The sequence below is a fragment of the Emydura macquarii genome, unplaced genomic scaffold (assembly GCF_026122565.2).
Source record: "Emydura macquarii macquarii isolate MOO-44397 ecotype Brisbane River unplaced genomic scaffold, CSIRO-AGI_Emac_v2 contig_2205, whole genome shotgun sequence".
Lineage (NCBI taxonomy): Eukaryota > Metazoa > Chordata > Testudines > Chelidae > Emydura > Emydura macquarii.
Window position 1 is genome coordinate 24,194,782 of NW_027132342.1, and position 13,049 is coordinate 24,207,830.

General features: G+C 44.5%; 3 non-coding genes across 3 annotated transcripts; 1 reads left to right on the top strand and 2 right to left on the bottom strand.

Moving 5' to 3' along the window:
• Positions 1 to 6,637: 6,637 nt before the first annotated feature.
• On the bottom strand, positions 6,638 to 6,709 carry TRNAW-CCA (transfer RNA tryptophan (anticodon CCA)). The gene has a single exon. It is a non-coding gene; the product is annotated as a tRNA-Trp (tRNA).
• Positions 6,710 to 7,455: 746 nt separating this feature from the next.
• Positions 7,456 to 7,527, top strand: TRNAD-GUC (transfer RNA aspartic acid (anticodon GUC)). Its single transcript has one exon. It is a non-coding gene; the product is annotated as a tRNA-Asp (tRNA).
• Positions 7,528 to 7,722: 195 nt separating this feature from the next.
• TRNAD-GUC (transfer RNA aspartic acid (anticodon GUC)) lies at positions 7,723 to 7,794 on the bottom strand. The gene has a single exon. It is a non-coding gene; the product is annotated as a tRNA-Asp (tRNA).
• Between the last annotated feature and the right edge of the window lie 5,255 nt (positions 7,795 to 13,049).

Consider the following 13,049-nt stretch of genomic DNA (forward strand, 5'->3'; position numbering starts at 1 on the left):
GCATGAAGATGGAATAGCCAGCTCTGCATCTCCTAGGTGTAACAGGTGTTTAGAGGCATGCTAGGGATAGGGAAAGAGTAGTAGGTGATATGTCCAGAATCTCCTGCCTCAGTTATAATTTATACTGGTCATGAAGGCCTGTGGCTACCTCTGGGATTAGAGATCAAATCTACCTGAGGATCTGGCCCTTATTTTTTTTAAAATGAGATCTTAGATTATGGAATGCCAGATGGTAGCCAGAAAAAAGTACCAAGTCACTACAAGCCAGCCCAAATGGACACTTGCTTCCAATGTTTTTACAGGAACAAACTGCCAGTATGGTTTATTAGCTTACTTGTATCCTATAGAGTACTGAATGCAAAGCTATTGGCTGGTGACACTTTTTGCAAAGTGTTATTTGAAATTCAGGATAAATTTGTGTCTGTCAACAAGTTTTGCTTTTTAAGGACTGAATCAGTAATAATCACATTGACCACTGTTCCTACCTGAGAGACAGATAGTTGTATTTTACCTATTGTCAGTACATACGCTAATAAGAAGAGGAAGACAGAAGAGATACAAGTGTAAGACTGTGTCCATTTTCAACTATTGAAAAATTACTGTAAGTCTGCCTAAACGTGAAATATGTTGAAAGCCGAAGCCAAAAATACTTTCTGTATATGACCCTTCCAAATTACTGGAATTCCTCAGCTTTCCAGAATGTGAGAAGAGATTCCCAGTCAAAGAATCTTCTTTGATATGAAGAGGTCAACTAGCTTTTAAATCATCTCAAATCTTGAGTTTAGTGGGAGCTTCCTCAGCTTTGTGAGTCTGACCATTGTTCTACAGCACCGTGAATAAAAACAAAAAGTACATTTCATGTTGCACTGTAATGTAAGATTTCATTTTCTAAGTTTGTGTATTAAAAGATAATTCAGAATGCACTTCCAGTGGAGATTTTTGGATGCTGATTTAATCTGTTACAAATGCAGATTTTAAAGGTATTTTTTCATATTTAACTCTGAGTACAAAGTAAAGATAACGATAAATGAAGAGCTTTGTGTAAGCTTGAAAGTTTGTCTCTCTCACCAACAGAAGTTGGTCCAATAAAAGATACTACCACACCATCTTGTACTGATGACAAAGTCATTTAACAGGGAGCTTCAAATTCTAATGTTAAGAATGTGATTTTAAAAAAACCACCCTTGACTTCTAAGATTTAGACAGTTCATATGGAAATCTCTTTATCTAAAACATAACTTTAAAAAACATAAATTGAATATTAATTTAATCCAGGTGCATGGCAAAGTTTGGCAAAGAAAATAAAAGTATTCTGCAAGTATGCAACAGAAGATGGGAATCATTATTATAAATAAGAGAAACAGTTACTTAATCATAACCGAGGAGTTCCAGAGGAGTAGACATGTTAGTCTGTTTTCAGCAAAACAATGAGAATTCTGTGGCACCTTAAAGACTAACAAATTTATTTGGGCATAAGCTTTTGTGGGCAGAAACCCACTTCATCAGATGCATGAAGTGGATTTCTGCTCACGAAAGCTTTTGCCCAAATAAATTTGTTAGTGCACGAAGTGGGTTTCTGCTCACGAAAGCTTATGCCCAAATAAATTTGTTAGTCTTCAAGGTGTTGCAGAACTCCTGTTGTTTTGCTAATCATAACTGTACACTGTAATTATACTTTGTTAAGTCACATTGCTTTTCCATTTTCTTGAGTGAATGAAAGAGGTAGTGGAAAAATGAACAGATAACTAGAATTATACACAAGCTTTCTCATCAGAAGGTTTGTTTTTTAATACACTTTGAATGGAGCTTGTGAAGTTATATGAAAGAAACATTTCTAACTATAGTGGGCCAAATGCATCACTGGGGTAACTCCATTAATTAAAACAGAGTTACTCAATGGATGAAGTTGCTTAATCTGTTTTTCTCAAGTATAAAATTTTCGATTTACTCATATGGGAAAATAATCACACAAACTGAATTGTATTAATATAAACCTTTTGCTACTGGCATTATGACAAACACAGACCTACTTTGAGTGAATTGACAGAAATGATGTAAAGCATGGTTACTTTATGGTTTTCCATGCTGACTCATTTCCAAATGTGAGTTTAAACTTGATAATATACAAACAATTATGCAGATATTGTACTCACCAGCTATAAAATTACTATTGTAAGTGTAATTCGGTGATAGTACCTCTTTCTCCCCTTCTGGCACAGAGGGAGGCCAGTGGCTACACCACATCACTGTGTCACCTGGATCATAGTCTGTTGGCAGGGGAATTAGCAAATAGGCAGTCTACGAGAGCTCTGGCCCACAGGCAGGGCAGAGCAACTAAGCAGTCTATAGCTTCTGCCTCTGGTCCTCAGGTAGGGGCAGAGCTAACAAGCACAGGCTGTTCAGCTGCAGGTGGGAAGGTTGCCACATCAGGGGTGGGGTGATAGTAGGGGTAGGAGGACCTGGGCCCACCCTACTGCACTGAGTCCCAGCCCAGGGCCCTAACAGTGGCGTGGAGGAGTCCCCCACTGGATCAGTGGAGATCCCACCGAAACACGCTGACATAGTCGTCCACAGCAAGAACCGGACTAGTTTCCCTGGGCTATTTCCTACCATGATCGAAGGAGGGGTTCCGTTGTCCAGGGGTCCTCTGTCTCGTCAGGGTATTTGGCCTCCAGCAGCTTGGACAGCTCCTCTCAGGTCCCAGTGTCAGTCTCCTTTGGGATCAGGATGCCATCTGACTTGGTAGCAAAGCTAGAGGCCTGCTGCCAGCAAGACATGTCTGTCTCCTTCCCTGGTTCTTCCCCAACAGAGTTGGACGGAGGCCCCAACTTTTATACTTCCCGTCCCGTCTCTCAACTTCCGGTTTGAGGGGTGGGCCTGGCCTGATTCTGCCCACCCTGGCACAGAGAATGGCCCCTGCCCCTCTGACTCAGAGGGAGGCCACAGAGTCTCACTACAGTAAAAGGTCATTAAGAGGTCATTTATTAGATTTTTCCAACTTAGAGAAACATTTTTCTCCATATTAATATAACAACAAAATTGTATATAATAAGCTTTTCAGGCTGATAGTACCATAGCTATAATACACTAACTCCTCCATTCTAAGGACCCATATTTAGATCTGGTCACAATTGACATGTGTTTTGTGGTTTCACCTTAGTTCCTAGGGGATGTTTGTCTACATCACAACTTACTTGTAGTCTGGCAAAACACACAGTCTCCGTTCCAGAGAAGCTATGGACTAGTATCATTAGCTCAGAAGACTTGCTCAGACTATGCCAACCTTCATCTTTCACTTTCATAAGTGTTTGCAAATTCATTTCCATATACCATTTCATAAAAAAGATGATCAATAATGGTTGTTTTCTGAAGATGTACCCTTTGTCAAATTTCAGTGCTTCTCAACAACCAGTCTGTGGACCGGTGCCAGTCTCTGAGAGCTCCCTGACACAGTTTAGGAAGGCAGCAATCCAGCCCTTGGTATCAAAAAGGTTGAGAAATACTGTTAACAGATCACCATTCAAGTCTGAATTCTCAACACATGAACAGATAGAAACTTCCTTAGTTTAATGTTCCAAAGCTGTTAATTACAGCAGAGAGACACAGCCATCATGAGAGTTCTCAAGCATCAGTTCCTGCATACGCAAAAGTTTTAATGTTATGAAATTTGGGGAAAAGTAACAGAATTACTGAACCCTAACCTCAGAAGAAAGGGCTCTGTTCTAGATGGCAGTATTTCTTCAGAGAATGACAATTATAGGCATGCAATTCTCTCTTCTTCAGAGACACAACATATATTGTGAGATGTCTCCATTCTTGGAGAATCCAAAGCTAGTGCCAATAGGCCAACTTTGATTTTTGCCATGTGGCTGAGTCCAAGCAGTAATCCTTTGTAAATGTTTTCAAAAGAGCTCTGGGTGGCCACCTTACAAATCTGGTGCCCCATTCTCCCACTTCAATGGGAATTCCTTGTACCCTTTTGAGGGAAAGTATGCCTTTCAGGTGGCAACTGACAGAAGGTTAGCTGCAGAAGTACATATCCCTTGAACTGAATGTGCCTTGACATGGCCATGGAATTGCAGGCCTGCTAACATACAGCAGTGAGATATAGATAGAGAGCTTAGTTTTTAGACATGGTTCTTTTGGAGACAGAATCTATTGTGTTGCTAAAAGGAACACAATGCTGGATAGACTTTCTGTGATTGTTAGTTGGGTCCAGATAAAAGCTTAGATGCCTAGGAAAAGCCATAAACCTGAATTTGTGAAAAAGGGCCTCGCTGGGATGGGCATGAGAAGGAGGTAGACAAGTTGGTTGACAGATTTAGGCATATTCCATTTTTTTTTTAGATTGATATAAAAAGTGTGCCAATTGCTTATGCCTCTTGGTTCACTTACAAATATTAAAAATACAAACACATTTTTAAAACTATACTGTTTTTGCCAACAATTAAATGTAAAAAAGGCCACTCCCCAAATTTTCTTATACCACAAGAAATATAAACTCATATGGAACAACTCAAGCTTAATATAATGCTGTGTTGTTAAATCTTCAATCTCTTTGAAAAACTTGTAATCCCCTGACATTTTCACTCTTACGTTGCCAGTGAATGACTCCTTGGTACATGAAATAGAGGACACCTAGCCGGAGGTTATAATGCTTGCAACATCACTGACACTAGGCAATCATGAGAGTGCTAGAGTGATATGTGCAGATTTGGCTCCTCCCTATATCCATCTCCTTTTGACTGACAGAGCCAACATACTTTGAAGTTGAGAGAGGAGGACTTTCTCAGGACTGGAGTGGATGGGAAGTTTGTAGCAGAATATGAATCTAGTTTTTCCTCCTTATATTTCTAGAGTAGATTTCCAGATCTTAACTGTTTAGGAGAAGAAGAGAAAATTATTTTCAAAGCAAGACACATGGAACATTGCTATAGTATTAATTTCAGTAACTTCATTTCTATTATACTATCTGAATGATGTAGATTTACAACTCACCCAAATCTGTTATCTCCTACTTTTCTGTCATTATTTATAATGGTACTAAACAATTTTCTCTGTACCTAAGCCTGAAACCTTGTTCTTTGACACCTCTTTCTCCTTCCGCAACATCCAGGCTGTCACCAAATCTTGTAATTTCCTCCTTTATTATAACTTCATTATATGTCATCCTTTCTATCCCAGTTGCTGAAATCATTGCTCTTGGCTTGAGCATCTCATGTCTTGGCTACTGTACCTTTCTCCTCTATGGACTTCTTGTTGTTATCTCCCACTTCAATCTATCCAGAAGGTTGCTCTGAAATCATCTGCCTGTCACAGTACCCTGACATTATCAATGCCTGAAATGCCTTTGTTGATTTTCTCCCTCCATTCACTCCATATTCAATCTTCTTTTGTTCATCTTCAAGGCTCTTTACAACACAGTTCCCATATTTGCTCTCATTTTATCCTACACCCCTTTAGTCCTTAAAACTCTCTTTCTCTCCTTTACTTTCCATCTTCTTTCATGACACTTTCTGTATTTGAAACAGCCTCCTGCTTCCTGTGTGCCAAGCTCCCTGCTTCTCTTCCTACAAATCCCTTTGCAATTTTTTTCTTTTAAAATCAATCATTTTACCTACTCTGCTAGCTCTTTCTTGATTATATCGTTTCACTTTCATGTGTCTGTACTGGTGTCTTTATATATTTGTCTAATTTAATTTTGTCTAATTTAAATTGTAAGATCTTTGGCACAATGACCTGGTCTTTTAAATATGTTGTAAAAAAACACTCTTATACACTTCGAACTCTATACATGAGGAAATATTAACAATTTTAAGTGATGGGATTTTACTATTATGGTAGGGCAGCGATAATCATTGACTATGGCCCTGAGTCAGCTAACCACTTGTGCTTAACTTGAAGAGGATGTTTCCCCCACTACCTGCTGCAGTATATAAAAGAGTTTCAGCAGTTTAACACAACTCAGATGAGTGAGACACATTCACCCCAGCAACATAATATAGCATAAGCCTAGTACTTAAAACCATTAGTTAATGCTCAGTCTCCCTTTGAGGTAGGCATCACCATTTTTGTATCTGGAAAGACTGATCTGGGTGGCTTCCAATTCTTCCCTGGAAGGATGCAAGTAATTGCTATTGACTCGAAGGAAAGTGAGCTGGTATTCTGTGGTGGAAGGAATGTCCAGGGAGGTTAAGAGCCTTGCCCAAGGTCAAGTCATGGGCAGAGCTAGCAGCAGAAATCACATTCCTGTTTCCCTTATGCTCGATACACTGTAGGGGATACTGCAGCTGGAACCTCACCTACCAGCACCTAGTCACAGTGAAAGAAAACCTGAGAAAAGTTGGCTCTTAATATTTACTCCAGAGGTTTAAGATGAGACTCTGGTCGATCTATTTAGAATTTTCACGGGGCAGTATGGCAGGTTCCAGACTAGTGCCTTCACATTGAGATTCACATTAAAATAGGTATTAGAAAATGCCATTAAAAAGCAGTGCTCACAGGGGCCTGGGCTGTGCACGAGGAAGGGCGAGAGGGCTGGGAGGCAGGGATCTGATGCAGGGCGGGCAATGACCGGTGGTGAAAGCGAGAACCAGGCGTGAGAAAAGAATTGAAAAACAAAAAAAAAAATGTACCTTGACCCCGACGTGATTCGAACACGCAGCCTTCTGATCTGGAGTCAGACGCGCTACCGTTGCGCCACGAGGTCCTACTGGGCTCCCCAGCGCACAGCTGCAGCATTAGAACTCACCAACCGCCGCAACCTAACGGCTGTTCCAGGGCGCGCTGGCGTCGATTCCCAACGAGCGGAGGGGAAGTGGACAGCAGCTGGACGCTGACTCCCTCTGCCCCGCTGACCGTAACAAGGAACCCCTCCCCCCCCGGGTGGAAACGACCCGAAGAAGACCCGCTCTGACCCGCGGGGAGCCTCGTAGCCAGGCCGCCCAACGCTCCTCTGCCCGCCCTGCCCGGGGCCGAAATCTCCCTCAGCCTCTCGCCATGAGGGGCTGCCCGTGGCGGGGGTGACAGCGCCAGTGGCTTCAGTCCAGAGCTAACGGGATGGCAGAGCCTGGTGGTAGCTTCCCTCCCCACCATCCATCTCCGGGGCCGCATCGCAACTCGACCCCCCCTGCCCAGCCAGCGCCCAGCCCCCCTAACTCCACACGCTCCCTGACCCCGCACCCGTCCCACGCAGGCGCCTCCCTGACCCAACCGCTTCGCTCTGGCTCGCTCCCCGCCTGCACCGCACGACCCGTGGCAGACTGCCCCCAACACCCGGCCGGTTACTCTCTTGTCTCTCGGCATCCTAGCCCGCTCTGTCCCGTGCCCTGAGCGCTCCCAGTCCCGTTTGCTCTCAGCGGTCGCGCGCCCTGGAGCCCCGCTGCTCGCCCAGCCAGTGCCGGGACTGTTGTTCCAACTGTAAGTGCTGGTACGGGCAAAGCGCCCTCACGCAGCTCCTCGTTAGTATAGTGGTAAGTATCCCCGCCTGTCACGCGGGAGACCGGGGTTCGATTCCCCGACGGGGAGGCGTGAACCTTTTGAAACACTCACCGATGTAAAACAACTCAAAAGAGCGAAACGCACATTTGCAAATTATGAAAGAAATAAACATTTCTAGGGTGGTAACGATGTTTTGTTTTTAGTTTTTAAGTCATCGTTATTAAATAAATAAATAAATAAATAAACAAACCAACTAGTAGAATAAATTAAAAAATATTTAACCTCCCCGTCGGGGAATTGAACCCCGGTCTCCCGCGTGACAGGCGGGGATACTAACCACTATACTAACGAGGAGCTGGGTGAAAGCACATCCGCAAGAGGGCTATTTCAGATCACTTCCCGAGCTGGGTGGCCTTGTGTCTACCAGTCCTCGGGACTAACGAGTTGATTTGCAGCCAGTTAAAGCCAACGGAGTGACTCCCAGTAACTTCACGGGAATTTGGATCCGGTCTTTAATGCACAGTGACCTGCCTGATGCCACTGCGGGAAAGACTTTGCAGAAGGCGGAGCAGCCTGTCTGCCGTCAGGCCCTATTACCGCTGTCCGCTCAAAGGCAGAGCTACGAACACGCAAGGAAAAAGCGCCGTCCCCCTCCCCGGGGCAGCTCGGGTCACCGCGGGGAGGGGGAGCTGCGTGGCCACCGGACCACGTGCAACCCAAGGCTTGTTAGGGCGCCCGGCACGGACTGAGGCTGCTGCGCACAGCGCGGGTCTCCCTCCCCGATGGCTCTGGGCGCCTTTTCCGGCCCCTGCAGCGCACGTGGCTCGCGGGCCAGGCTGGGCCTGCGGCGCCCCCCCGGAGAGCGCGACCCAGGGACTGAGACGTGAAGTGAGGAAGGCATGGCCGCGGCCGCGGGGAAAGAGACGGGACACCGGGCCGCTGTCCGGAGGCAGGACGTTGCCCAGCGGCCGTGGTCTCCACCCCCGCCCTGAAGTCCCCTTGGCCAAGAGCTCCGGATGGGGCGCTCGCTACGCACCAGGCCTCGCTCTCCTCCCACCCCGAGCCTGCGTTTGTGCAGGTGAATGATGCCCTTTAGCACGGCAGGGGCGGGGCACAGGCGGCTCCCTCTTACTTGCCTTGAGAAGCAAACTGCAGTTGCTGATCCCAGCGAGCACAATCTCCCCGGGGCCCCAGGCAGTGGAGGAGGGTCTCTTGTCACTCCAGACTAGGGTGACCCACTGACATCAGTCCAGTTTCAGGACAGCAGGATCTCATTTCCGGACACGGTGAAATTAAAATTAAATCCCTTTAATGTAACCAAGAGCACTTTTAAAACAAACACATTTAACTGCATTCTGCAGCTAGCTATCGCTATCGCTAGCTTGCTAGCAAGATAAACAACTGTCTCCCATGGTTGGCTCCTGCCACATCTGCCAAGGCCTCTTCTCACCTGCTGCTGCCCCTGTGCTCCCCCCTGCACTCTCCTGCTAGCCATCCCCGAGTCCCCCTGAAAATCCCTTCTGAGCCCAACCTGGAACAGAGCAGCCCAGCCAGGCAGCTCCCCTGATTCCGAGGCTGGAGCAGAGTAGAGCAGCAGGGCCTACAGGAAGCCTGTCCCCCACTCCTAGCCCCCCACCTGGCCACACAGAGCAGAGCAGCCAGGCAGGGTAGCCCCCCCTCCGTATTTTGCTGGACATTGTGTAGTCATTGCAGGACATGGGACAAAGGATCCAATTGTGGGACTGTCCTACACTTTGCGGGATGGTTGGTCACCCTATTCTAGAGTGTGATCATGTGTTTTTAAGGCTTAGCATTAAGCTAGGTTTTCTTTTCAGCTGAGCCCCCTAAGTGGGTGTTGGGTGCAGCAATGGCCAGGGTGAATATGTTGCTGTATGGAGCCTTTTGCCAGGGGGCGGAAAGAGGGGAACCCCAGTGGGCCATAACTGGTGGGAAGGCTAAGGACCTCCCCGTGGATGGTCCTAACCTTTCTGGATTCCTTGGAATCTGTTTGGTTTGGGGAAGGGAGGCGTAGATTGTTTCATCATCTTATCCTCGGGTTAATTTATCTTCCTCCCATTTCCCAATGGGATGGATTTGGGGGGAGATCTCTTGAGGGGATCGACAGAGATTTCGTCACATAGGCTTCACGGTGGGAGGGGATGATCACAACCGACTCAATAAAGAGAAAAGAAGCAGTTCAAATGACTTTGCATTTGGAACAGGGGTTGTGCTCTGGTGAGTGTGGAAGAGGATTTTTTAATGAGAATTTGAGAAGCAACTTGAGTCAGCAGTCAGGTCAAACACCTGCTGCCTGACTTTCTAAAAAGGGAAAGAGAAATGGAGACCAATTACTTTGGGATCTGTGAGTATAAAGTTAAAGGACACTTACACAGAGCTGATATTGACTCTCACGCAGTGGTAGGGTAGTTATAAAATGAGTGTGCATGTCTGCATCACAGTGACATTACATCGGGAACTATATTTAATTTACCAATTTGTGTCTGGTCAGATGTACAGTAAGTACCATATATAACCGAGTTACAAGTATAAGCAAAGGTAGTGTCTGATTGCAATAGTCAAGACAAATGTTTTGGCGGGTAAAATGAGCCTACCCTAAATTTTCAAACATGAGTGGCTAAAGGAAAGAACTTCAAGTCATGTTTAGGCACCTAAATAAAAAAGTGATCTGCAGCTCCCATTAAAGCACCTCTGAAAATCAGGCCACTAATTTAGGTGTTTAACCTTTGTAGGTTCCTCATTTTAGGCAGCCAAGTTTGAAAATTTTGAGCTGACAATTGAAAAAGAAAAGTTATAATCAGATACTGATTACATTCTACTATCCTGATGCCCTGTTTAGATGAATCATGAAGTCACCCTAAAATTTGTATAGAGATTTTACAGATTTCCGAGGCTGCCTCCCAGCTAGCCCTGTGCCCCCAATGCAGGGAGTTCCGGGGACAGTTGATATGGGCCAGGTTGATTTAGATGTGGTTGGGGCAGTCCTGCTTATCCTGACCGCTACAGGCCCATAGGAGCCCTAATCTGTGCTGAGGGCCAAAATAGTCCCTTGAAGGCCCAGGATTGGAGCGGGGAAGGGAGAGGCAGGACAAGCCACCCAGTCCCTGTGATGGGCTGTGGGCAAGAATCAAGACCTTCAGTGACTGAAGTGTGGCCTGGAGCTCCTCTGAGCTGTTCAGAGCAGACTGCATTTATTTGAGTGTGTTTACACATTTACAAATATTTCTTTGAACACCTGATTTGATTCTATGATTGCTGCTGATTCACATTAAATCCCACTCTGTATACTTTTTCTGCTATATTTCTGCTTGGATTTTGCTCTGTGCCCTTACATTACAAAGTCTGTAGGGAGTGTGACAGAACAGGTTGGCAAGTATTTACTACTTATATAATGCCATATTAATTTACAGCACTGTCTGCATAACTTGGAGCATATAATTATTAGCCTTGAGGGTTGCTATATAGTGCAATGTACATCTATGGTTCTGGGTAAATGATTTCCTAATAGCAATGTTTCCACACTGTTACACTTTGATCACACTGCAAAGTAAAAGTTTTAGAAATAATCACAAATGATTTGTTAAAGTTGTTTAAGAGAGAAAGGCTGAAGCACGGTGGCAACATCTGAAGGGAGACTCTGCCCCTTTGCAAATGCACTGTTCAAATATATTGACTATGAAACCGCAGTGGGTTAAAAACCCCACATTTACTATTTTGCTTTTAGCAAAACGTAAGCACACTTTCTTTTTAATTTACTTCATTTTGCATTAACAGGTGCTATTAGATGGTGGAAAGAATATTAGAATTTTAATTCGATGATAACAAATACTATGTTAAATAATAAACAATGTTTTATTTCTGTTGTTTTGTATGAGTATCTTTCACTCATCGGGAGAAGAAGCTGGCATTTCAAGTTCTCAGCAGTATTGGCTCCCTCTAGTGGGGCTCAGAACTGCTCAGCTTCCTAGTTAGTGAACTTACCAAGAATGCAAAACGATTTGGAATTCAGACAATAAGGCTATTAATTTATTTTAGTTATTGTGATTAAGAAAATGGGATAATCAACTCCCTTAAACCTAAATCTGTACTGAGCTTAGAGCAAATTAAAACACCCCTCCAAGTCTGGTGCTTTGTTAAATTCTAGACAGCTGGTGAAGAAAATAGTTGAAACATCACCAAGTTTCACACTCACATGCAATGCACTTAATCAATCCATAAATAGCAAACATTTTGTTCATGCCTTGCATCTGGAAACCAGTGGGGGAAATATTAAAAAAAACCCAACCCTTTCCAATGGAATTTGCGGTTTCACTTTGCAACATAAAGCATTAAGGGTTTTATTTTCTTTTTAAATTTAATTATTGTGAAAAATAGCCCTTTTGGAAATTATAGGCACTTCAGAGTCCTTGTCTGTTGCATCTGACGGGTCAGACTGGTCCTTGCCAGCACTAAAACAGAAGCATATTAAATGCCTGCTTTCCCCCCCCTGTGCAATTAATGAGAAGTGGGGACAGAATTAGGTAGAGCCTTTCCTTTACTTTTGGAAGCAGAAGGGATCCAGCTTTAGGGTATTTTGCAAAGGGTGAGGACAGTTCTGCAATATCATTCTTCTGCCTATTCTACCAGCCCTTTTCAGCCCAACAAAAACGCCTGCCTGAGAATAATACGGTGTTTGGATGTACATCATGAGCACCTCCTAGCCCCACAGGGTTGGCAGTCTAGTCACCATGATTGCACACTCACTGTATGCCCCACAAGGGAATGAAATCGAGCCCTTCTCCTCCCTGAGGCTGAGAGAGAAGAGCTATAGACAGGAAGCAGGGGCAGCCGGTCAATTCTGCCCCGCTACTCTGATCAGTTTAAGTGTGTCAAATTTCTTTGGACTGATATACCATGTTACAAAGCCTATGACCAGAGAAGATAGACAAGGGATAAATTCTTATATAACGTGTGTGTGTGGGGGGGGGGAGGAGGGTTAGTAGGTTACAGATTATTGTAGTAAACCATAAATCCAGTCTCTTTATTCAGTCCATGATTTTTAGTGTCCAACAAATTTTGAATTTAAGCTCCCAGGCTCATCTTTTGAAAGTGTTGTGCACGTTACCTTTGAGAATAAAGAATGATAGGTCAGATATTAAGCGATCGCTTTGTGAGAGGTGTTCAATCACAGGTGCTATGGTGTTTTTGTCTTTTGTCATTTTCCTGTGTGAGTTCATTGGAGAGTGTAGTGATAGTCTGTTTTACTCACATAGTTGTTATTGGGGCATTTAGTGCACTGGATGAGGTACACCACATGTTGTGATAGGCATGTGTAGGACCCATGGATTTTGAAAGGTGTGTTGGGGAGGGGTGTTGATCATTGTAGCAGTAGAGATAAGTCTCCAGGTTTTCCATCTGTTGTTCTGACAGGGTTTAGTGCTGCATTGAGTGGGTGTGTCCTGGTCTGTGTGGAGCTCGATTCTGATCATAAGCTTGGAGAGGTTGGGGGTTGTTTGAAGGCCAGAAGTGGGGGTTCAGGAAATATTTTTCCAGATGGGGTCCCTATCGATATGGATTGTAGTTGTCTGATGATACCCCGTATGGGTTCCAGT